The sequence below is a fragment of the Lithobates pipiens genome, unplaced genomic scaffold (assembly GCF_037356315.1).
Source record: "Lithobates pipiens isolate NorthernLeopardFrog02 unplaced genomic scaffold, aLitPip1_a1.2 Scaffold_19, whole genome shotgun sequence".
NCBI lineage: Eukaryota > Metazoa > Chordata > Amphibia > Anura > Ranidae > Lithobates > Lithobates pipiens.
In genome coordinates this window covers 423,036,991-423,061,887 of record NW_027507764.1, presented here as the reverse complement: position 1 = coordinate 423,061,887, position 24,897 = coordinate 423,036,991, and positions in this window count along the sequence as shown.

Genomic DNA, 24,897 nt, shown 5'->3' with positions numbered 1-24,897 from the left:
TCCAACATTCCTAAAAAGAGACAGTTTCTTAGATTTTTACAGTATATGCAGAGCAGAGAGTCCTATCTTTTGCAATATTAACCACTTAAAGAGGAAGTAAACCCTGATGAGTTTACTTCCTCTTTTATTCCCTGCAAAGGCAAAGCATAATGGACTACTATGCATAATGGACTACAGCGAAGTCACCGCTGTCCCCTGTAGTCCGCCGCATCCATCTTCTTGGTGGGGTCTCGCAGCTCCGCCGCTGTCATTCGGCGAAGCCGCGATGACGTCACTCCCGCGCATGCGCAAGGGAGCCGACATGCGCGGCAGCTCCGTCGTTGAGAATGCAGCGCCTTCACATTGTTGGGAAATGGGGTCGGGGATCATGATTCTAAAAGTTGTTTCCAGTCTTTGTAGCTGAATGTTTTAAATCATGGGTGTTCAACCTGTGGCCCTCCAGCCGTTGCAAAACTACAAGTCCCAACACGCCTCTGCCTTTGGGGGCCATGCTTACAACTGTTAGCTTTGCAAAGCCTCAAGGAACTTGCCTTGCAATGCCTCATGTGACTTTTAGTTCTGCAACGGCTGGAGGGCCGCAGGTTGGACACCCAAGTTTTAAGTATTGATTGTATTTAGACCCTAGGCCTAGTACACAGTCTGGGTTAGCCATGCAATCTTCCAGTCTTTTTACATGGCATTGAAACAAGAAAGCATAGCACAATATTCCATTTTAAGGCCATGGTTCACAACATTTTTACAGATGAATTATCAAACAATATTTTGCCAGTGTTATTTAATAAACATCAAAAGATCATTAAAGTGGCAGAAGAGTTTTTTTTCTACCTTAAAGTGGTTATTAACCCACTATAATATGGGCCATGCGCCGTAGACAGCTGTGCCTGTTTTCGGGCAAATATCTCCTAAACCATATAGGTTTAGGAGATATTTCTTGGACCTACAGGTAAGCCTTAATCTAGGCTTACCTGTAGGTCAAAGTGGTTTGTAAGGGTTTACAACCACTTTAAGGACCAGGCCTCTTTTTCAGATTTGGTGTTTACATGTTTAAAACTGTTTTTTTTGCTAGAAAATTACTTAGAACCCCCAAACATTTTATATTGTTTTTTTTCTAACACCCTAGAGAATAAAATGGCGGTCATTGAAATACTTTTTTTCACACCGTATTTGCGCAGCGGTCTTACAAGCGCACTTTTTTTGGAAAAAATTAACTTTTTTTAATAAAAAAATAAGACAACAGTAACATTAGCCCAATTTTTTTTTTTACGCCGAGTAAATTGATACCCAACATGTCATGCTTCAAAATTGCGCCCGCTCGTGGAATGGCATCAAACTTTTAGCCTCAAAAATCTCCATAAGCGACATTTAAAAAATTCTACAGGTTGCATTTTTTGCGTTACAGAGGAGATCTAGGGCTAGAATTATTGCTCTTGCTCTACTGATCGCGGCGATACCTCACATGTGTGGTTTGACCACTGTTTTCATATGCGGGCGCTACTCACGTATGCGCTCGCTTCTGTGCGCAAGCTCATCATGACAGGGTGTTTTTAAAAACCTTTTTTTTTTCTTATTTATTTTAATTGATTTTATTTATTTTTACACAGTTTTTAAAAAAAAAAATGTATCACTTTTATTCCTATTACAAGGAATGTAAACATCCCTTGTAATAGAAAAAAGCATGACAGGTCCTCTTAAATATGAGATCTGGGGTCAAAAAGTCCTCAGATCTCATATTTGGACTAAAACGCAACAAAAAAAATTGACATTTAAAAAAAATATACCTTTAAGAGGTGTGGGCGGAAGTGACGTTTTGACGTCGCTTCCGTCCTCCTATGGTATAGAGACGAGTGGGGGCCATCTTAGCCTCACTTGTCTCCATACCCAGCTAAAGAAAGGACCCGATCGCCTCCGCCGCTACTGACAGCTCCGGTAAACGGCGGAAGGTGCGGGAGGGTGGCGGGAGGGGGGGTGGCACCTCTCCCGCCGCCGATAGCGGTGATCTCGCGGCGAGTCCGCTGCGGAGACCACCGTTATCGTACAGCCGACTGGCGCCTTAAGAGATGGATATCTCGGTTGTGGCAGCAGCTGCTGCCGTTACCGAGATATCCCTCTTCAAAAATAGGACGTACATCGTTGTGCACTGGTCGGTAAGTGGTTAAGCAACTATCTAATGCTAGTAATCTTGGGTCATCTTCAAGTGTGACTGCCCAGAAAGGTGGGTATCGATGTTTCTGGACTAGTAACAAAAAAGAGTAAGTTATATGCATATGCAGATACTTTGTTAGATGTCTTTAAAACCTGTATACCTGTAACATCCTGATTAAGTCTTATGTGTGTATAAAAATGAGAGGCGAAAGGGGACATCCCTGTCGGGTACCATTTGATAGGGTGAGATATTTTTTTAGATTATTTGCATTCCTTGCCCTATAAAACCCAGTATGCCCCTTAAGAAGTTGTAACTTAACAGAGGTGGTAGGATAATATAATCATAATAGAAACAGTAAATGGAACTTTTCCTATTTCTCATTCCTTACAGTTAGTATCTGACATATTCTAAGGTTACGCCACACTCATTTGACGGTACTTGCGGAAACACAATTCCTGTAATATGCAGTATCCACTGAGCTCCCCATTTTCTAATTGTCTCTATCAACAGGGGTGCACAGTGGACATTAAACACCATACCAACTAGGTTATTGGAACATAATAATCAAGACTATGTAAGTCATTGGCTAATTAGATTACAAAATAGAAAACAATGAATGTAACAAGTGAGTCCTGTCTCTCTTTCAATGACATCTTAAGCCCCATACACTATCAGATTTTTTACAGATTTTTTCCTTCAGATTTACCAAAACCACATAAGATGAGGTCAAACTTTAGGAGTTTCAATTTGTATGCAATCAGGCAGGCCCTTGCACTACGTGGTTTTGGTAAATCTGAAGGAAAAAATCAGCAGAAAATCTGATAGTGTGTATGGGGCAACAGAACAAACCACCAGTGCTAAATCTTATCTGATCTGGCTACAGCAGAATGTAGGAACACAGTATTCCACATAGTAGATGCTCCCTCTGCATTGATACCTCTGGGCACCAGTCAACCGTGGTTATTTTAAAATCTTGCTGTGCCAGAGATACTTGTAGATATCATAAGTTTACCAAGCAGACTTCATGCAGAAATTTACCCTTTTCATTCACTCTGTAAAGTTGAGTAGTTTTTATCCTCATTTAATATATGAAAACTAGCTATTTATCAGCATATGAAAGTAAATAAAGCTAAGCATTGCCCTGTGTGTGCAAAATTCATTTGATACGGGTTAAAAGTTTAGATTTCTTGTAGAGCACAGTGGGATGTGATAATGTGCATTCTTGCCTTATGAAACAGGCAAAAGAAAATGATAGTCCCAGATGTATTAAAGCATCATAAAAAGAAAATTATCATACAGTATTATGTAGAAAAACACGTGAGGATTCCATGTACTGCAGCGCAAGTTATTTTTAGTGATGCTTTGTTTGTCATTAATTTGAATGTCAGGCATTTAAATGGACAGCTAAAAAAGAAAACTCTCACCAAAGCTTTGTTAAAAGTAAAAACTGTTTTTCTTAGATCTTGATGGATCACTTGTTAAACATGTACTCTTTTACCAAGGACTTTACTTTTATATTATTTTAATTAATAAAAAATGAGCAAGATTCTGTCCATAAATGAGGATAATTGTTAGTATCCAAAATTAATTTACTCTGCAGTTGGAGTTGCTTTATTCCCCATTATGTTTGGTGGACGTGTTTTTACATGAACCACTTTCCAGCTAAAAGAACAAGCCCCTTTTTGCGATTCAGCACTGCGTCGATTTAACTGACAATTGCGTGGTCGTGTGACGTGGCTCCCAAACAAAATTGGCATCCTTTTTTTCCCACAAATAGAGCTTTCTTTTGGTGGTATTTGATCACCTCTGCAGTTTTTATTTTTTGCGCTATAAACATTAATAGAGCGACAATTTTGAAAAAAAATGCAGTTTTTAACTTTTTGCTATAATAAATACCCCCAAAAAATATATTAAAAAAAATCTCTTCCTCAGTTTAGGCCGATACGTATTCTTCTACATATTTTTGGTAAAAAAAATCGCAATAAGCGTTTATTGATTGGTTTGCGCAAAAGTTATAACGTCTACAAAATAGGGAATAGTTTTATGAAATTTTTATTAATAATTTTTTTACTAGTAATGGCGGCGATCAGAAATTTTTATTGTGACTGCGACATTATGGGGGACAGGTTGGACAATTTTGACACATTTTTGGGACCATTGGCATTAATACAGTGATCAGTGCGATTAAAAATGCACTGATTACTGTAAAAATGTCACTGGCAGTGAAGGGATTAACCACTAGGGGGCATTGTAGGGGTTAAGTGTGAGTGTGTGTTTTTTTATTGTAGGGGGGTGTGGCTTGGCGTGTGACGTCACTGATCGTCTTTCCCTATGACGGAACAGATGATCAGTGACAGGCTCACTAGGAAGCACAGGGAGAGGTTTGTTTACACTTACCTCTCCCCGTTCTTCAACTCTGTGACCCGATCGCGGGACATTGGAACTCAGGACCATGTTGCGCACGTCTGGGCTCTTAAAGGGCAATGTACCTGTATGTGCCTGTGCCCAGCCGTGCCATTCTGCCGACGTATATCGGCGTGAGGCGGTCCTTAAGTGGTTAAATAATGCCCTGTACACACGGTCATAATTTCCGACGGAAAAAGTGCGATTGGATCGCGTTGTCGGAAAATCTGATCGTATGTGGGCTCCATCGGATTTTTTCCATCGGAATTTTTTCAACACACATAGTTTGAGAGCAGGATCTAAAATTTTCCAACAACAAAATCCAATTGTTTAAATTACGATCGTGTGTAGACAATTCCGACGGAAAAAGTGACACGCATGCTCAGAATAAATTAAGAGACCACAGATATTTGCTACTGGCCTGTTTATAGTCCCGACGTACTTGGTTTACGTCACTTCGTTAAGAACGATCGGATTTTCCGACAACTTTGTCCGACCGCGTGTATGCAAGACAAGTTTGGCACAAAGTCTGTCAGAAAAAATGTGATGGATTTTGTTGTCTGAATGTCCGACCGTGTGTACAGGGCATTTTATCAGATGTGCGGCCAACCAGATTTTCCTTTGTTCCAGAAAGACTATTGTGTACAGGGCCAGCATCTGCTTGTGTGTGAGTGATGGTGGAAGAGGGGACTGTCCTGGAGCAGGGTTTTGTTTCCCCCTAATATACTCTGTAGTTACTGTAGCAAAATGTCAGAGTCTGGAGAAGTCCTCTCAGGGGTATCTATATCACCCAGGCAATAGGGTCCCTGGTTCAAATCCTGACCACAACACCATCTGCCTGGTGTTTGTATGTTCTCCCTGTGCCTGCGTGGGTTTCCTCCAGGTACTCCGGTTTCCCCCCACACTCCAAAGACATGCTGGTAGGTTAATTAGACCTTGTCTAAAAAAATTGGCCTTAATATGTGTATCTGTAGGTCAATGTTGTATGTGTTTGTAAGCGTGTCAGCACCTTATGGGGTAAAGGGCCGCAGATGGACTCTAGTGGCAAGAAAGCATCCTGAGGCAATTCAGTTCACATAGGTAGTGCTATACAAGTCACTCACTCACATTCCAAAGCCTTTGATCTAACCCAGAAACACACCTGTCCTAGACAGCAATAAAGCAGCAGTTAAATACCTTTAAAAGATCTAGGCATGCTCACTAGACTTGTGCACAATGGAAAATGTTGTTTCTGTTCGTTATCATTCGTAAAATACATAATTTCGTTCTGTTATATTCGTTATGTTACGTTAATACATTTTCGGATAATTCATTATTTCTGTCGTTATTCATTATACTGAATCTCGAATCATGTCGAATTCATTTGTTATATATGCAATATAATTTCGTTCGTATCCGTTGAAATTCGACATTTATGTATGTATATATATTCGTGATGATTCGTAGTTCGGAAAGTTGTTTGTTTATTAGATCTTTTAACACACAATGACAATATATCTTCTCCTCGGCTCAAATACAACACAACACACTTCTCACTCAGTTCTCAGGAATGCACTTTGCCAGTAATCCAACCTCCAGCACAAAATGTATCAGCTGATTGGACTGTAAGATTTACTTTGAGTTTACCCTTTGTGAACATGGGGACTTTGGGGTCAGACCCCAAAGCACCCTCCCCATGTTGAGGGCACATGATCTGGTATAGTTCAGGAGGGGGGGACTCTCTCGCTCTCCCTCTTTTCCTATGGCCAGCCAGGATGCATGCTCGGATAAGGGTCTGGTATAGATTTTTAATTCGTGCAGGGTTCCCCTTAATTTACATATCAGACCCAAAGGGCCTGGTATAGATTTTAGGGGAACCCGCACACAATTTTTTTTTTCATTTTGGTTCAGGGTTTCCCTTCATATTCATACCAAACCCGGCCTGGTAATGGACTGGGGAGGGGGGAACCCAAGCCCTTTGTTTTGAGTTTTATCTATATTGCCTCGACCCGACAATTCATTACAGCCGCAATCAGTTTTTTAATGACAATTTTTCCTTTAGAAATAAAAATTTTCTGTGGTACTGTTCTAAACACAGGAAAAATTAGCCACTTTACAGGCATACTATAGACACCCCCCAGGCACGATATTTAAAAAGGAATATTTCATTTTTATTGTTTCACTTTAAGCATTAAAAAAATCACTGCTCCTGAAAAAACGGCCATTTAAAAAAAAAATTTGCATTCATACATATCCCCTGGGGCAGGACCCGGGTCCCAAAACACTTTTTATGACCATAACTTGCATATAAGCCTTTAAAATGAGCACTATTGATTTTTCATGTTCGTGTCCCATAGACTTTAACGGTGTTCATGTGTTCTGACAAAATTTTTGCCTGTTCGTTATGTTCTGGTGCGAACCAAACAGGGGGGTGTCCAACTCATCCCTACTTTTAAGGCTTACACAAGGGGGCAGTATACAGTATCTCACTAAAGTGAGTACACCCCTCACATTTTCGTAAATATTTTAATTACATTTTTGTAAATATTTTAAATACATTTTTGTAAATATTTTAATAATATCTTTTCATGTGGCAACACTGAAGAAATTACACTTTGCTACAATGTAAAGTAGTGAGTGTACAGCTTGTATAACAGTGTACATTTGCTGTCCCCCTCAAAATAACTCAACACACAGCCATTAATGTCCAAATCACTGGCAACAAAAGAGTACACCCCTAAGAGAAAATGTCCAAATTGGGTCAATATTTTGATATTTTGGGTTAATATTATTGATTCAGATCAGATGGGGTTCATGTCTGGTAGGGCTACAGATGTGAATTTAAGGCGATTATATACCAATATTCATGTTTCACATCTTAATATAGGTTTTAGGGTTATTGCCTCCCTAACTATAGAGAAGGCTTTTTATACTTTGGAGTGGCCCTTTTTGTGGGAGGTACTCTGCAGAATGGGCTTTCCGATGGTATTTATAAAATGGTTGAAGGTATTATATAGGAAACCAACAGCTGCAGTGAAGATGGGGGGAGGATTGTCAACAGTTCATTGTTTAGGGGAACTCGGCAGGGCTGCCCTCTCTCTCTGACCCTCTTTGCTATTGCTATGGAGCCTGTGATGGAGGCTTTACACACCTCCCCCAATATTAAGGGATTGCTTGGTTGCAGGAGAGGGTAGCTTTATATGCAGATGACTTTTTACTGTATTTAAATGATGCTGGGCCCTCTCTCCAAGGGGCTTTGAAGATTTTAGACTCTTTTTCAATAGTTACAGGGTTGAAGGTAAATTGGAGCAAGTCTTCGTTGTTTCCAATAGATATGGAGGTCCATAGTACAGCTTCAAATGTTATTACATTGCAGTGGGTGGAAAATTTTAAATACTTAGGAGTTGTAATTTCCCGCCAAGCTTCTGAATTTATTCCTATGAATTTGACGCCGATTCTGGGAGATATTGGGTTGAATTTGAAAGTATGGCAGTCTCTACCATTTTCTCTTTTGGAGAAATGGGTGGCCTCAAGATGTGATATTTAGTGCATAAAAAGTGTAAACTTGTGATAGTCCACTCTTGCTCCTTTGTCTCTGGTGAGTTCTGGTCGGGATCTAGACTCCCAAAACCTCTATTCCATTGTCTCTATTGGGACGTATTGATCTTCTAAAAATGAAAATTACACCAAAATATATGTACTTATTTAGACACTAAGTGGATACCTATGTCCTTTTTTACAAAATTAAACAGACTTTTCTCACCTTTTCTATGGGGATCGAAGAATTCCAGGTGAAATTAACTACCCTGATGTGCCCTTGTGAGCATGGAGGACAAGCCTTCCCAGATCTATAAAGATACTTTTTTGCTACTCAGTTGGTTACTGCCGCATGGTGGCTGAATCTTGATATATATAACTCCTCAGTTAGAAGCGTCGGTAGTAGGCTCTATGGATGCTCTTAAGGCCCTTTTATTTAGGGGCCGTAGGGCACCATATCAGTTAACCCATTCAATGCTTATCACTATTCGAGTCTGGAAGGCTGGCCTTAGATGTGAGCATTACCCTAAGGGTGCTTTTTCTCCAAGTGCACCTTTATGGTTTAATCCTACTCTTCCTCATTTTTTTAAAGCACCAGAGCCTATTGCATGGACTAGGTATAATATTAAATTACTTTCTGAAGTGATTACTGATCGAAAATTATCTACTTTTTCTACACTTACTTCGACTTTTAATGTCCCAAGCTCCCATTTATTTAGCTATTTCCAGCTTCTTCATAGTTTTCATGCACATTTTCCACAGGATAGCTTAACGATTAGACAATCCACTTTAGAACTAGTGCTGAGGTCTGAGTGTCTGGATAAGCCCACCTCGAGATTGTATTCTCATCTTAAATTAATTTCTATCCTGCCAATAGAGGATCTTAGAGCTAGGTGGGTGCGAGATATACCATATTTAGATATGGAGGATTGGAAGGGTGTGTGGTATTTCCCTCCACAGTCTTTGATATCCTTGAGCGATCGTATGATCCAATATAAATTGGTACACAGAGCATATATTACGCCTCATAGACTAAAAATGATAAATTCTGTGTGCTCTTTGGAGTGTTGGTTATGTGGCACGAATCAGGGGGATTTTACGCACATTTTTTGGACTTGCCCATATATAGCTATCTTTTGGGTGGAAGTGGTGGATCTATTGAACTCTATCACTTCTGTTCCCTTAAGCCCCATACACACTATCAGATGTTCTGCTGATTTTTTCTTTCAGATTTAGCAAAAACATATAATATGAGGTCAAATCTTAGGAGTTTCAATTTGTATGCAATCAGGCAGGCCCTTGCACTACATGGTTTTGGTAAATCTGAATACAAAAATCAGCAGAAAATCTGATAGTGTGTACGGTGCTTTGCTGGTTTCAATGTCTGTCTATCTTCTGGGCATGGTAGAGACTATTCTTCCCACAGTGTCTGAGCGAGTGTTTGCTAATATAACATTATTTTGCGCAAAAAGCTATTGCGCTGCATTGGAAGAAATCTCGGTTCCCTACACTCTCATATTGGAAACAATTGGTACATAATAATCTTCCATTGCATAGAGATACTTACATGAATAGGGGTTGTCCTAGTAAGTATGATAAAGTGTGGGCAAAGTGGCTGGACAAACCATATACAGCATTGAATGCCCATGGGGGCCATTGTTTATAATATGTGCGTTCCCATATGAGAAATGTTTGGGGTCATTGGGGAAAGAAGGAACTAATGTTTACTTTAAAAATCTTTTACTTTTTTTTTTTTTTCTCTCTCCATTGGATTAATAATTGTTATATTGGATTTTGAAATTGTATTATTATATTTTTGGTTAAGTGTGCATGATTTATTTTTTTGTTTTGTTTGTCTGTTAAGAAATGTAATAAAAAGATTTAATAAAAAAATAAAATTCTAAATATAGAAACAAAAAATAATATTTATGTCCTTCACAATTTTATTTTCATATTTCTTAGTGTTGTATTTTATTACTGAAGCCATTTTAAACAAAAAGGAAAAGTTCACATAGTAACTTTAAAAAGTTAACTAGATATCAGCACAAGCATGTGCCCTATGTTAAAACTGCAAGCGTTGGTATTTTCCTAATGTATTAGCTACTAAATCCGTATATAGCTAAGTGTTCGGACATGCCGTCTCTTTAAGGATTACCTAAAGGTGGAAAGAGTAGGAGATAGTCAAACAGTTCAGAGTAGGGACTATCTCCTAATCTATCCACTTTTAGGCGATCCCTGAAAACCCCTCTCTTTAGAGAAGCCTATCCTGCCACCTCACAAAACCTTTTATTTTCTCCTTCAGTTCATCCCCCACGGTTATTACCTTTTGTACCACTTGACCCTCCCTTTAGATTGTAAGCTCTAACATGCACGGCTCTCTTATTTCACTTTTATTGAATCCTATTGTAACTGTACTGTCTACCTGCATTTTCAAGGGCTGTGCAAACTGTTGTCACTATACATGTATCAATTCTGTAAAAAATAATAATGATAATAGAGAAAAATGGGAGTATAGATGATGGTGGCCAATGGCCTCTTACCACTCAGAATTTCACTGTAGAGTCTTCTCCCTCTCCTGGGGGTTCAGAACATTGGTCACATGATTATGCTGCCTTCTGCACTCTCCGAGGGCAATTGTAATGGCTAAGACACTGTTGCAGCAATCCCGGGTGAAACTACAAACATTCTAGGTGTAGTAGACATGTCTCACAGCTCAGTGGGTCCCTCCAGAAACAAATGTATCTGTACAGGTGTAGTGGTGCAGTCCCAATTCAGGAAAACAGGGATGTGCTGGCAGTTCTACACATGTGTCTGCTACCCAAACTCAGGCTTACTGTCCTCTTCCTATCTTAAAGTGTCACTAAACCCACATCATAAAAAACTATCAATAAATGGTGTATTACATTCTGTTCATATTCATTCAGTCACTATGAGATTTGTTTCCGGATTCCTGCTGCTCTCTATCTCCACCTTCTGTTCATGCCCCCAATTCAGCTGGGGATTTTGCAGCTGTGGTGGCAACTCTGCACATGCTCAGTTTTCAGTGAGTTTCTATTCTGAGCATATCTTCCATTTACATCTGAGCAGCCCATGTGACTATAGAGTCACACATGTCAGTGTATACACAGTGGTAAATGACAGCTCACTCACTCCCTCCTCCTCCATGCCCACTAATTATCTAAACACATACACTTGTTGCAAAATCATAATCAGTGTCATAAATAGTAACTTGTTCCTGTTGGACTGTAATTCAAATAGGGGGAACCGGACGGGACTTTAAACTTTATACTTTAAAATATAAAAATATGTATTTTACAACATTTTCTTTTTTTAGTCAATTTGGTACCGTTAAAGTCCTATCTGGTGCCCCCTTTTTGAGTAATTACAACCAGCTAAATACAATGAGGGTGGGATATTACATATAGATTAATGGTGGCTTCACTGATAAGTGGCATGGATAGGTGGCACTGATGAGGAGGCACTGATGAGTATTGTACTGACAGGCATCACTGATGGGCACTGTGAGGCAGCACTGGTGAGCACTGAATGGCAGCATTAGTGGGCACTGTTGGGGCTGCACTGATCATCAGGGCACTGATGATCAGTACCCTGATTTTCAGTGGAGATGTCCCTGCTGAGGAATTTCGCTTACTGGCTCTCCTCTCCTCACGTACTGTCAGCTTGAGAAGAATGCCGATAACCAGCATTTCCTGTTTACACTGATCAGCTGTGATTGGACACAGCTGATCACACGGTAAAGAGCCTACATCATAGGCTCTTTACCATGATCGGTCCCAGGGACGCGGTGCACTACCGATTGCTGTGCTGCGCACCAAGAATGGAAGGATGTCATATGACATCCTGCCAGAATGAGAGTGTTCCTGCCTATCTGTCATTTTACTATATGGAGAATGGGAATCAGTTAAACAGTGTGTGTCTAGCATCACTTTACTGTAAGTGTACAATCCCTTAGAAACAGTAATGTATACAATATATACTTGATTTGTTGCAATAAATCATCATTTAAAGAGACTGCAATTTCATACATTTTATATTATATAATGTGGTATACAAAAGCATAAAACCTGGATTAGCGTCTATCACAGACAGTCTTTCAAACATTGCCATCTGGAATGAAAGAAATCCAAGCAAATAAATAGTGGATAACGGATATAAATAGCTATATTTCTTACGAATATCATACCTATTATTTGAAAAATTCCATGCATAAATTGTATGCTATATGGCAGGGATATGCAATTAGTGGACCTCCAGCTGTTGCAAAACTACAAGTCCCATCATGCCTCTGCCTCTGGGTGTAAGGCTTGTGGCTGTCAGAGTCTTGCTATGCCTCATGGGATTTGTAGTTCTGCAACAGCTGGAGGTCCGCTAATTGCATAACCCTGCTATATGGTATGGTCTCAATGAATGGATGTTAGGTCCCGATATATATTTATATATTTTGGGGGATAGTTGAAATGTATTTCCATTATTTTTTACTCCAGTTTAAATATTATGTATAATTGATATCTTTAATTTTTCTTTGTTTTGTCTAGCACCCTGTGTGGCAGTCTGTCTTAATGGTGTAAATGTATAAAAATTTCTTTAAATAAAATCTGTTTAAAAAAAAAAAAAAACACTAATGCAGCATTTTAAGCAGGTACTGGCACCATAAGGTGTTTCAATTATACCTTCAGTTTGATTGTCCTTCAGGGTGCCCTGAGACCCTGGGAACCCAAATCACTTGTTGTATGCAATTAATTGTTTCTGAGGGCCGGGACAGTTTCCGAGACAGGACCAACCTGGAGGTTTACAAAAGACTTCAGCTAGAATCTGTTATTTTTTCTATTTTCAGAAACCTCTCCTAGATAAGTCTTATTAACAATTTTTAATTAAAGTATACAGTATATAAACCCTAACAATGAGATTCTGTTATTTGCTCCCTATTACTCTTGATTATAAAATTCAAAGCATTGTTATAGCTGTTAAATTAGTGCACCAAATACTGGTTGATCCTTCCTCTGTGAAGGACATTCCTGTAATTAAGTCCAGCCATTCCTGCTCTCTCTCCTTGTGCAGGGTGATCGGTCTTGTATCCGTTCTCTCCTGTCGTTTTTTGCAGGATCCTGTAAATGGGTTGGCTTTCTGGGTCCCACTCACAGAGCTGCTTTCTGCACATGCTATGAACAACACAATAATGATATCGCTACTACTATTATAAAGTGGTATGTGGATTTGCAAAGGTATTTGGTGCATAAATAGTGGATTTTATATCCCTTGTGGCTATTGAGGAATATATTTATGTAGCCGGGTGCCACCAGTAGTGTGCCAGCTACTATTACCCTGCTGCTGCTCTGGTAGCTACTGCTGGAGCAGCCCCTTCTCCCAGCCTGCGCACTGTGTCAGAGCAGCTGTGCTGCAGGCTTCTCACCCCTTGTTTCCCTGCTGTGTGAGCAGAATGGGCTGTGTGTCTTCACCTGCTCGCTCCTGCCCCCCCCCCCCCCCCAAGAGCAGCAGACTTGAGCCAATTGGGGGAAGGAGAACTTGTTATGCAGACATCATGAACACTGGGATATGTAGTCCACAAGGTACACTTCTGGAGAGATGTGCGTCTTTTGCGGGAGGAAGCCAGGCTGTAAAGACTGCTGCCAGAGCTTTTGCAGGGACCAGAGAGTGCAGACCCACCACACCTACATCAGAAAGGATACTGACCTGTTTTGCGGGTGTCTGAGCATAGCACCAATAAGACTGAGCCACTGAGAAATTGTTTCCTGAGCTGGGACTGGGGCTGAAAGAACCTGTTGCTGAGTATCTACAGCAAGGGAAAACCAACGAGGACCAGAATTGAGAGACTAAGCCTTGTGAGGGCTTGTTTGTGAAGACTGAGTGACTAGACTAACACAGTTACTGAAATAAAGACTGTTCCTTAGCAGCCCATCAACCATCCATTGTACTCTCATAAAGGGACAGTTTCATATGCACCAGCTTACAGAAAGGCCTCACCGATATCTGGTTAATACTGACAATTAGGCACCAGATACTTTGCAGAAACCTCCAGCGATACCTCTTTGTCAGGAACACATACACTCACCCACTATGGAGGCTGTATGCATAGTGTTCACACAAAAACCTTTATTTTTGGGTTAGTTAATGCCAATACTCTTCAAGGAGAATTGCAGCCTCAGCTTGTTTGGCTGGGCTTCTCCTATTGGTCACAGGAATGCAATTGGTTTTGCACTACTGTGACCCGTTTTCAGCCGAGAGTAGTCTGAAGTCTGTTCTCTTCTGACGTCACACAGATCAGTGCAAGTACCGTGTTATCCCGACTCTGGGAGTCTGGATCCGCCAAGTGCCTGGACTGATAGCTGTCTCACTGAGGCTCACTGAGAGGCTGAGACTGCCGCTCCCCGCCCCTCCACAGATCAGCGCTTCAGTGACCATGGAGGAGCAGAGCAGGAGAGCTGCTGATTGACAGGAGCAGCTCTCTGCTCGGGGATCTGAGAGAACCGAGCCATCTGCGATGTTCGATCTCTCAGTTCTCAGTGCAGAGACGCCAGGGGACAAATGCAGCATCGGATCAATGCTGGATCCACCTAGGTAAGTATAATGGAGGAAAGAAAGCTAAAGCCATACTTCTCTTTTAACCCTGTTTGAATCAGATATAATTTGATTTAGCATCCTTACAGTAAGTTGATTGCCATTTTAAGGGTCAGTGTTCGCATTATCTAGTATAGCATCTATAACCTCTTGCTGACCAGCCACTGCAGTTATACTGCAGTTATACGTAGCTGTACGTCGGTCCCTTTAACAGTTATAGCAAGCATGCTTGCACCCGCGGCACATAGGCAGAACCGATGCACTTGGCTGGTGGCTGCAGTGTCCGCCGGCCTCCCACGATCGCTCTATAGAGAGCCAGAATGGGGATCTGTCAATGTAAATAAACAGATCCCCGTTCTGACAGGGCAGTAGAAAGAGATCGTTTGTTCCTAGTAATCAGGAACAACGATCTCTCTGTACTCCCTGTCAGTACACTCCCCCTACGGTTAGAAACACCTTCCTAGGGAACACTTAACCCTTTGATCGCCCTCTAGTGTTAAACAGGTGCCTCTGAACGTAGACTGTATCATTTATTGTGTAGCATAAAACGTCAAACACTCACATTTGAGGTAGGGGCAGATAGGTACATCTAGACCAGTGGATACCGCTGCATCGGGTGTCAAACTAGCACTGCGTTCATGGGTTACTGAGCCTCTCATATGGGCTGTCCCAATCGGAAGGAAGCTGTTTCGGTGGAGTGTAGTTAAAATGAGGGCAGAAGCACTTCACTTCCCTTACAAGGTTGCCCTGATAGAGTTGTCTGTGGTCTTCATACACAGACTGTAGTATTAGAATCACTATGATATATGGAAGAAAGGAAGGGGGGCACTATGGTTCATGGAAGACAGGAAGGAGGGATCACTATGGTACATGGAAGGCAGGAAGGAAAGATCACTATGGTCTATGGAAGAAAGTAAGGGGGGAACACTATGGTACAGGGAAAGCGGGAAGGAAGGATCACTATGGAACATGGAAGGAAGGATCACTATGGAACATGGAAGGAAGGATCACTATGGCACATGGTAGGCAGGAAGAATCACTATGGTACATGGAAGGAAGGAACAGTATGGCACATGGAAGGCAGGAAGGAGGGATCACTATGGTACATGGAAGGCAGGAAGAAAGGAAGGATCAATATCCTGCATGGAAGGCAGGATCACTATGCTATATGGAAGAAAGGAAGCAGGGATCACTATGGCGCATTAAAGAAAGGAAGGAGGGATCACTGTGGTACATGGAAAGCAGAAAGGATCACTATGGTACAGGGAAGAAAGGAAGGATCACTATGGTACATGGAAGGAAGGATTGCTATGGCACATGGTAGGCAGGAAGGATCACTATGGTACCTGGAAGGAAGGAAGGAACAGTATGGCACATGGAAGGCAGGAAGGAGTGATCACTAAGGTACATGGAAGTCAGGATCACTATGACACCTGGAAGGCAGGAAGGATCACTATGGTACATGGAAGGCAGGAAGGAGGGATCACTATGGTACATGGAAGGCAGGAAGACTATGGCACGTGGAAAGCAGGAAGACTATGTCACATTCAAGACTATGGCACATGGAAGGCTGTAAGACTATGGCACATTGAAGGCTGGAAAACTATGGCACATGGAAGGCTGGAAAACTATGACACATGGAAGGCTGGAAAACTATGACACATGGAAGGCTGGAAGACTATGGCACATAGAAGGCTGGAACACTATGTCACATGGAAGACTATGGCACATGGAAGGCTGGAAAACTAGGGCACGTGCAAGACTATGGCACATGGAAGGCTGGAAGACTATGGCACATGGAAGGCTGGAAGACTATGGCATGTGGAACACTATGGCACATGAAAGGCTGGAAAACTATGGCACATGGGAGGCTGGAAGACTATGGCACATGGAAGGCTGGAAGGCTATGACACATGCAAGGCTGAAAGACTATGGAACGTGGAAGAATATGGGACATGGAAGGCTGGAAGACTATGGCACATGGAAGTTTGGAAAACTATGGCACATGGAAGACTATGGGACATGGAAGCCTGGGAGACTATGGCACATGGAAGGCTAGAAAACTAAGGCACATGGAAGACTATGGCACATGGAAGACTGGAAAACTATGGCACATGGAAGACTGAAAGACTATGGCACATGGAAGGCTGGAAGACAATGGCACATGGAAGGCTGGAAGACTATGGCACATGGAAGACTGGAAAACGATGGCACATGGAAGACTATGGCCCATGGAAGACTGGAAAACTAGGGCACATGGAAAGCTGGACTATGACACATGCAAGGCTGGAAGACTATGGCACGTGGAATTCTACGGGACATGGAAGGCTGGAAGACTGTGGCACATGGAAGGTGGGAAAACTATGGCACGTGGAAGACTATGGGACATGGAAGCCTGGAAGACTATGGCACATGGAAGGTTGGAAAACTATGGCACGTGGAAGACTATGGGACATGGAAGCCTGGAAGACTATTGCACGTGGAAGGCTGGAAAACTAGGGCACATGGAAAGCTGGAAAAATATGTAAGGCTGGAAAAATATGGCACAAGGAAGACTATGGTACATGGAAGACTAGAGCACATAGAAGACTATGGCACATTTGCAGAAGAGAGCGAGGGGAGAGAAGACTCACAGAGGGCTGCATTGTCTTCAGAGGCACAGGCACTCAGGCAGCGACATCAGGCAGGATCAATGGCTGGTTTGAAATCTTCCACTGACACCCCCTTCCCAGGCACAGATTGGCTGCATGATGGAATTGTGGGCAAGCGCAGGAGGGACATGGGGAGGAGGTGGGGCAGATCAAGCCTACCTCCTCCTCTTATGGAAAATACAGCAGGCGCCGGGTGGAGGATGTGCACACTGTTGCAGGTGCGCCAGCGGACGGGGAATGTGCACGGTGCCGTGGGAGCGAGGCAGCACACGGGACCAACAATACCCTGGCTGGCACTTTGGCGCCCCCTCCCTGCGGTGCCTGGGTGTGGTGCATGCCACACACCTGCCCAGGAACGGCTCTGATTTTATGCATCAAGGTGAAAAACCTTCTGTGTTGCAGCTCCCCCACCAGACCCCCCCCCCACCCTTTTTCTTACCTGAGTCTAGTCTGATCCAGCGATGTGCACGAGCAAAGCCTCTGCAGCCGCTGCGTCTCTCCTCATTGGACAGATTGATAGCAGCAGGAGCCATTGGCTCCCACTGCTGTCAATCAAATCCAGTGACACAGGAACAGGGGGGGGCAGGGCCAAGTCTGTGGTTGCCACCTTATCCCTTTAAACCTAAACACATGAATTACACAGATTCTGAGGCTGATTTAATGCAGGTAAGGCACCAAGTGAGTTTAATTATCACCTAAATCAGCCAGAGAACCTGTGTAATTAATATATATTTGGGCTTCAAGGGATGAGGTGGCAACCCTCGCCAAGTCCCGCTGTCTGTATCAATGGAAGAAGCAGCAGAACTCGAGAGCAAGCCCACACGGGTGCCTCCAAGGAAAGCGGCTTTCCGTGGGGGCACCCGATGAAGAGGAAGGGCCTGCAGCACAGGTGCGGAAACCCAAAAGAGGAGGATCGGGGCTGCTCAGTGCAAAACTATTGCAAAGAGCAGGCATATAGGCTAGGCATGTTTGTTACTTTTATTTAAAAAAAAACCTGAAGGTTTTCAACCACTTGAAGGTTCCAGGGCTGGGTTAATGTGAGGGAGTCCTAGTTTAGCACATTGCTCTGTGGCCTAAAAACTATCTACGTTGCACTTCCAGAGCCTTACTAGCTACACTACGCCTATTTAGGCTTGCTTACTTTTCAGCCTGGAAGCACAACTCATCTAATTGATATGAAAACTGCTCTCTCAGGTTAACATCTGCCGCGGTATTTCAGATTTTAGTGTTCTGTAAAAGCTGTAGTATGTTTATATTAAAAGACAACAAACACCACAAATGGATGTTAGTATCCATTTTGTAGCCCAAGCACGGCCATGATTCTTTCAGGGTACATGAAGCCTGTAAGTATCATATATGGAACAGCGGCGACATCTTGTGGTCTAATACAGTAAATGATATTTGACGAATTGCAAGTGTATGGAAATTGAAATTCAAACTATTGTACATTGAATATGTTCATGCAGATTACAGGACAATTAAATCATTTACAGCCTAAAATCCACATGATTTTAGACCCATGCAGTATGAGAAAACATTGAACTGAATTAGTAAGGGCCCATTTACACAAAAAAAAAAGAGAGCAACACCTAATGCATGACACAATAATGTTGCATTTTTAATGTTGCATTGAAATAGTGGCAATAGTTGTGGTACGCTGCAGGAAACTGAAGAGTTTAAAATGGTTGTAAACCCTTAGGCCGCGTACACACGGGCGGACTGTTCGCCCAACCTTGTCCGCTGAACAGTGTTTGGGCGGACAGTCCGCTCGTGTGTGGGCTTTCAGCGGACAGTTTCAGCGGACAGTTGGACGGACAAAGTCTTTCGGAAATTCCGAAAAACTGTCCGCTGAAACTGTGTTTGAGCGAACAGTCCGCCCGTGTGTGGGCCTGTCCGCTGTACTTTCGAAATGAGCGGACTGTTCCCGCTCGGAAAGTCCGCCCATTTCGAGCGCGTGTACAGGTAGGCGGGGCCCGCGAAGGAGACTTCGCGGGCTCCGCCGCCTGGAATGGGCTTAAAGGGGAACCCCAACGCCGAAAAAAATCGGCGTGGGGGTTCCCCCAAAGTCCACACAAGACCCTTGTCCGAGCACGCTACCCGGCCGGCCAGGAAAGGGGGGCGAGCGAGCGCGCCCCCCCTCCTGAGCCGTACCAGGCCGCGTGCCCTCAACATGGGGGGGTGCCTTGGGGAAGGGGGGGCCGCGCGGCCCCCCCACCCCAAAGCACCTTGTCCCCATGTCGATGAGGACAAGGGCCTCTTCCCGACAACCCTGGCCGTTGGTTGTCGGGGTCTGCGGGCGGGGGGCTTATCGGAATCCGGGAGCCCCCTTTAAGAAGGGGGCCCCCGGATACCGGCCCCCCACCCTATGTGAATGAGTATGGGGTACAATGTACCCCTACCCATTCACCTGTGAAATAAAGTACAAAAAAAAACACAACACAGGGAAAAAATATTTTATTGCACAGCTCCGAGGGGTCTTCCGTCTTCGGGGGTCTTCTCGCCGGACTCCTCCGCTATCTGTGTGTAGCTCTTTTACTAGCGGAGGAGTCCGGCTTTCTTCCTCCCCGCCGCCGGCCTCTTCTCCCGACTTCGGGGGTCTTGTCCCCCTCTTCGGTTCTTCTGCCGGGCCACCGCGCCTTCTTGTAGCTCTTTTACAGGCGGTGGCCCGGTCTTCTGTCGCCGCTGTCGTCGCCGCCGCCGCCTTCCGTTCTTGTTCTTCTTCTTGTTCTTCTTCTTCTTCTCCTGGAGATGTTGACTCGACGAGCTCTCCGGCCGGAATGCCAGAGCCGCGCTGTGCGGTCACTTATATAGTGACAATGGGGCGGTGTCACATGGTATATGTCACATGGGTTGGTCACATAGGTTGATGTCACATGGGGACTATGACATCGTAAGGGGGCGGGGTCACCATGTGACCAACCCATGTGACATATACCATGTGACACCGCCCCATTGTCACTATATAAGTGGCAGCGGAGCGTGTCCCTGGCATTCCGGCCGGAGAGCTCGTCGAGTCAACATCTCCAGGAGAAGAAGAAGAAGAACAAGAAGAAGAACAAGAACGGAAGGCGGCGGCGGCGACGACAGCGGCGACAGAAGACCGGGCCACCGCCTGTAAAAGAGCTACAAGAAGGCGCGGTGGCCCGGCAGAAGAACCGAAGAGGGGGACAAGACCCCCGAAGTCGGGAGAAGAGGCCGGCGGCGGGGAGGAAGAAAGCCGGACTCCTCCGCTAGTAAAAGAGCTACACACAGATAGCGGAGGAGTCCGGCGAGAAGACCCCCGAAGACGGAAGACCCCCCGGAGCTGTGCAATAAAATATTTTTTCCCTGTGTTGTGTTTTTTTTTGTACTTTATTTCACAGGTGAATGGGTAGGGGTACATTGTACCCCATACTCGTTCACATAGGGTGGGGGGCCGGTATCCGGGGGCCCCCTTCTTAAAGGGTGCTCCCGGATTCCGATAAGCCCCCCGCCCGCAGACCCCGACAACCAACGGCCAGGGTTGTCGGGAAGAGGCCCTTGTCCTCATCAACATGGGGACAAGGTGCTTTGGGGTGGGGGGGCCGCGCGGCCCCCCCTTCCCCAAGGCACCCCCCATGTTGAGGGCACGCGGCCTGGTACGGCTCAGGAGGGGGGGCGCGCTCGCTCGCCCCCCTTTCCTGGCCGGCCGGGTAGCGTGCTCGGACAAGGGTCTGGTGTGGACTTTGGTGGAACCCCCACGCCGATTTTTTTCGGCGTTGGGGTTCCCCTTTAAGCCCATTCCAGGCGGCGGAGCCCGCGACGTCTCCTTCGCGGGCCCCGCCTACCTGTACACGCGCTCGAAATGGGCGGATTTGCCTCCTCCTTACGTGGGCGAGTCCGTTCATTTCAAAAGTTGAGCGAACTGTTTGGCAAACAGTTTGCTGAAACAGTCCGCTCGTGTGTGGGCAAGTCCGCTCATGCAAATTTTGAGCGGACTGTTTGCCGAAACTGTTTGACGAACAAGGTTGGGCAAACAGTCCGCGCGTGTGTACGCGGCCTTACATATACCCAGTGAAGGGACTATCCTCAGATGATACATAGAGATGGAACAAAGCCTCCTACATACGTTGTATCTTTCTATCTACAGTCTTCTCTTCTCTACAACCATTCAAACTGCTGAATTTTTAAGTTTGCCTGAGACTTTAGAAAAAAAGGGTGCAGAGAGCTGAAGTTACACTCTGCAGAACACAGTGAGGAGAGGTCTGAGAGCTGATTGGAGGGAAGTGCCACACCCACTTCACACAGCACACAGGAACAGAGCTGAGGCTGTCAATCTGCTGGAGCTCCCTCCCCGTCACCATTAATTGTCAAAAGTAATTAATTCTGATAGCAGAGGAACAAAGCAGCAGACAGAAATGGCACTAAAGCCCTGTACATGCGATCAGAAAATCGTACAGAAATTGCAGATTTAAGAGCGATCATATGATAATCTGATCATTAGTACAGAGCTTTTGAGAGCTGATCAGGACAGTTCATCCAATATTATTTGATCGGACATGCACGAAAAAAAAAATTGTACAATGTCAGATCATACGTTTTCTGTTTAATCAGTACAGTTGTCATTCAAAAATGCAATACAAATACATTACAACACATGACATCACTTCCGATTTTGTATTCTATCGTATCGAGACTTTAGTACTCTTCAGATTCGATCAGAGATTAGCATGCAAAAAAAAAAAAACAGGCAATCATTGGTCCAATAATCTCATTGTCTGTACCAGGCATTAGTGTTCTTAATTGAAAGTACACACTAGAGGGATATGCTTTGTTCATATTTCATGTCTGAGGTTTACAACCACTTTAAAATTGGTGCAAAAATATAGAGCTAACAGAGACGAAGGAAAAAATGTCCCTGCATGGGTGGTGTCACTGTAGGGGAAAATATCCCTGCATCAATGGTGTCACTTAAGGAAAAAATGTACCATGTGATGGAACTGACCAGTTAAAATCCATCTGGTCCATCCTAGAGGCACTAATGGAGAAGAGGGAGAGCAGCGGGGAGATTTCAAATCCCTGGAACACTAAACCACTGAGGAGCCATGACAGCTCAGGATCACCAGAGGAGAGTACAGCAAGGACCTTGCAGATGGGGGGGGGGGGGGGGGTCTGGTGTTCACTTCTGCATGTTTTCTGTAACGTGAAGTAACACTTTAAAAACATGTACATTTCTATGGAAATTGGGTACAGTTATAATCTACTGTACATATAAAGATGTTCTCTTCCTGTACTGTCCCACTTTTTTTGGGGGGCAGCTAACAGTATTGCCATACCCCCCCCGGTCGGTCGGTAGCACCTAACCCATCACCAGTGGCTTCCCCTGCTCAGCGGCGGTGGCCTCCCGTTCTCCACGGGTTATCAAGGCGACGGCTTCTGTTTTCTTCCTCCTTATCAGTGGCCAATCGGGAGTCTTCTCTTTTCTCACACCCGCTTCTGATTGGCCGGATTGAGGATCAATGTTTCAACAGCGAATATTCATTCGCTGTTGTAACACACCTGGGTGGGCTCTGTTCTCATTCACTACGACCCGCCCACCCTATTTTGAAGCATATTAGAGCCTCTGGCTCTAATCAGGTGCATAAAAAAACTACCCGCTGTAATTCATGCATCTGGTGTCCTGAAAGGGGCTGGACGCATGAATAAGGGGTGGCTGCGGTGGCCGTGGATAGATTCATGCTATGCTATGCATGAATCTATCTATTACATATAGAGGGTGGCCTGTAAAAATGGGGCAGCGCCTGGGTGCCCTTAATGGATGGGCCGTCACTGCCTCTGTCCCATTTTACTCCTCATTTGTATCTCATTTTAGTCTGATCTATATAGTTGTATATAAAATGCACGATTTATCTTTCGAAAAGATTTTTTCCAGTGCTAAACGTTTCATTCAATTTCTAAATTTCGGCATTTGTAAAATTCAAAAGTCAGTGTATAATTCTCATTTAAGGGTTTGTGGCGGGAGGGGGGGGGGGGGTCCTATGCCTACAGGATTTACCTAATAAATGTCCCTCGTTCCCATCTCAAAACGTATTGCCACAGCGAAGTTATACTTGTCTTAGGGCAGGCAGGACTCATTTACACTAATGGTAATAAGTGGTAAAATGGCATTTTAACCACTTCAGCCCCAGAAAATTTGGCTGCTCAATGACTACGCCATTTTTTTTCGATACTGCCGTTGTACAATGCAGGTCCGTTTTTAAGGCAGGGCAAAAGGGGCAGCTGCCCTGGGCCCTGTCATTGTTCTGGGGCCCAAAGCAGCTGCCTCATACTTGCCAATTATCCCGGTTTAAATTCCCTCATCCCTCAAGGTTTTACTCCTGTGCTGTGTTCCAATATCAGTGTGAAGTGCTGCTACTAATGCTGCCCAGCTCTGCCCTATTGTTGTGTACAGTTGACTCACCTTCAGACCCTGTGTTTACATGTAAATTACCGGCATTCATATGTAAATAGGGGCAGCCAGCGGCATTGATATGTATATCATGCCCCCCTAAAGCCATATCCACAGTAATCTCTAGCAACCAATCAACAGGGGCCGAGAAAAGTTTTGCCCAGGGTCCAATCAATATTAAAGACAGCCCTGGTACGATGCTGTACCCAAACAAAATTGATTGTCCTTATTTTCCCACAAATAGAGCTTTCTTTTGGTGGTATTTGATCGCCTCTGTGGGTTTTTAATTTTTGCGCTATAAACAAAAGAATTTAGACAATTTTGAAAAAAACACAATATCTTTACTATTTGCTATGTAGCGGATGACATTTTGGATAAAATGTCATACGCATGTAAATTTAGTTTTTGCCTCAGAACAGTAGGGGTTCTGAGGGTTAATTGAGTAGGTAGGCCTTAACACCTGTCTGGCCAGGCTGTGTTTGGAAGTTCTGCCTGGTCATGTGAATGGTGATGTGCACAAGACAGGCCAGAATCAGGTCTGGTTGGATGTTTAAGTATCAGCCTTCTTGGAACCAATCAGTGGGAGTGGCGGGGCACACTGAGGAGTCTGGGAAGGGGTACTTAAGGGGTCTTGGTCCCGTGTTTGTAGGAGAGGAGTTTGTGAGACCTGTGGGGTCTGGTCTGATTCCAGGACTGGGGTAGCCCCATGAGGGGTCCCAGTCACGGGGTGTTCACTACCCCTCAACATGTTCCTGTGAAAGGCCCCTGATAGACCCATCTGGTCTGGGGTAGGGATCTGTCTGTTCCCGGGTCTCGGACCCGGCTGGTCCAAGGCACAGTAACTGAGGGAGGATTCAAGGTGTCCAGGTGTGCTCTTGGCTTGGAGAGGCACCACAGCTCATGGAAAGTGACCGGGGGAGGACTCTTCGGAGGAGGGCCGACAAGTAGCATCCTGGGAAGTGCCTGGTTACTGAGTTGGGAAGGACATTGACAAATTCACGCTTTTCTAGTACCATTGAGGAGACGGGAAACATTCCAGGTACTGAGGAAAAGGTTCCTGTTCACCTTTAGTTACAACTTGTCCATGTTCATGAGACTGTTTCAAGTTTTGAGTCAACGTGCTGACTGCCACGATCTCTGGCTAGAGATCTGTTCAGCCTTGAAGTGCCCAGCTGCGAGTG